The sequence below is a fragment of the Sorex fumeus genome, unplaced genomic scaffold, assembly GCF_029834395.1.
Source record: "Sorex fumeus unplaced genomic scaffold, SorFum_2.1 ptg000047l, whole genome shotgun sequence".
Classification (NCBI taxonomy): Eukaryota; Metazoa; Chordata; class Mammalia; order Eulipotyphla; family Soricidae; genus Sorex; species Sorex fumeus.
Window position 1 is genome coordinate 3132533 of NW_026606104.1, and position 2468 is coordinate 3135000.

The following is a 2468-nucleotide window of genomic DNA, read 5'->3' on the forward strand; positions in this document are numbered from 1 at the left end:
ATCAGTTCCAAAGGGCTCTTTCCAGCAAATAGTACTACCTGTGTCACTACAGTGCCTAATCACTTATGTTTATTTTTGTTTGGGGGCCACACCCAAATGTGTTCAGGGCTCAAACCTGGCTCTGTGCTCAGGCCTCAAACCTGGTGGTGCTCAGGGGAACACATGCAGTGCTGGGGATGGAATAGTTCAGCAGAATATAACACAAACCCCTTAACCCCTGAATGATCTCTCCTGTTCAGCACCAAAGCACTTTATCAGAACAAGGGAAAAAAGATCACACTTCCCCCACTGGTAGGGCGCTTGCCTTGCACACCACTGACCAGGTTTGATTCCCAGCATCCCATAAGGGCCCCTGAACACCATCAGGACTGATTCCTGAGTGCAGAACTAGGAACAAGTCACCACGTTTGGGACCTCTAAAAACAAGCACTATGGCACGGATGTGGCGAGAAAGGGACCCTCCTTCACTGCTGGTGGGAATGCCGACTGGTTCAACCCTTTTGGAAAACAGTATGGATGATTCTCAAAAAACTAGAAATTGAGCTCCCATTTGCCCCAGCAATACCATCCTGGAAATATAACGTGGAGAGGCAAAAAAGTATAGTTGAAGTGACATCTGCACTTGTTTGTTCATTGAAGCACTGTTTACAATAGCTAGAATCTGGAAAAAACCTGAGTGCCCGAGAACAGATGACTGGTTAAAGAAACTTTGGTACATCTACACAATGGAGGACTATGTAGCTGTTACAAAAAATGAAGTCATGAAATTTACATACAAGTGGTACTACATGGAAAATATCATGCTAAGTGAAATGAGCCAGAAAGAAAGGGACAGACATAGAAAGATTGCATTCATTGGGGAACATAAAGTAACAAAATAGGAGACTAACACCCAAGAATATCTGTGATAAATACCAGGAGATTCACTCCATGGCTTGGAGGCCAGCCACACACTCTAGGGGCGAAGGCAGCTCAGATAGAGAAGGGAGCACCAAATAAAGGGTGCTGGGAAGATCCTCCCAGGATGGGAGAAGCATGCTGAAAGTAGACTATAGACCAAACATGATTGCCACCCAATGCCTCTTTTGCAAACCACAGCACCCAAAAGGACAGAGAGAACAAAAGGGAGTGCCCTGTCAGAGAGGCAGGGTGGGATGGGGGTGTGGGAGGGTGGGAAGGATACTGGAATTGGTGGGGGTGGAAAATGGGCACTGGTGGAGGGATAGGTACTTGATCATTGTATAACTGAAACCCAAGCACAAAAATTTGTAAGTCTACAACTGTACCTCATGGTGTTTCACTAATAAAAAAAAATAAAAATAAAAAAATAAAAACAAGCACTGTAGCACTGTCCTCCCATTGTTCATTGATTTGCCTGAGCGGGCACCAGTAACGTCTCCATTGTGAGACTTTTTGTTACTATTTTTGGCATAGCAAGTATGCCACTGGGAGCTTGCCAAGCTCTGTCATGTGGATGGGAAACTCTTGGTAGCTTGCTGGGCTCTCCAAGAGGGATGGAGGAATCGAACCCGGGTTGGCCGCATGCAAGGCAAACACCCTACCCACGGTGCTATCACTCCAGCCCCTAAAAACAGGACAAAGAAAAATATATCCCTTTTAGATTCCAGGGCATTTCTGTCCCTGCTCAGTGTGGGAAACTGAACCTGGAGTTTTGGATAATCTTTTTCTTTGAATGTTTGTTTTGTTTTGTTAAATTAATAGTTTATTCTTTTCTTGGAATTTGTATTTTCAGGAAGTTTTATCACAGATATAAAAAATTTTAAATACATTAAATAATATTTATGTACCACTTAATTAAAGTTACAAAGGTTTCAAAACTAATATAAAACCTTCCAAGGCTATCATTCTTTAAAAGCAAGACTAGGTTTACTTAATTAAAGACCTGATGATGAAACTGATATCTAACATATAAAGCTATTTTAATAACATATTTTTGTTTGCTTTTGCTTGGGTCATACCTGGCAGTGCTCAGGGCTTACTCCTGGCTTTGCACTCGGGATCACTCCTGTTGGGTTTGGGGGCTCATATGTAGTGCCAGGGATCGATCCAGGTTGACCATGTATAGGACAAACCCCTTACCTGCCATACTAACACTCACCCACTCTCTCGTTATTTCTCGTTGTTTTTTTTCTTATTATCCATGATTTACAAAGTTGTTGTTAATAAAGTTTCAAACACAAAATGTTCCAACACCAATTTCCACCACCAGTGTTAGTTTCTATCTACCACTGTTTCCAGGTTCTCTCCCTCCTACCCTCCCACCTTGTCTCCTTAACAGGATCATCTTAAGGGTTCTGGTCTCCCCAGTTCACCACAAAGGACCAGGCACAGACTGAAATCCTGCATTACAACTTAGATCTACCCTGAGCTAAGAGGTAATAAAGGCTCCCTGGCATGACATGATTTTGAGAAACCAGCCCTGTGCCACCAAGTGAACTTAGTCTTGG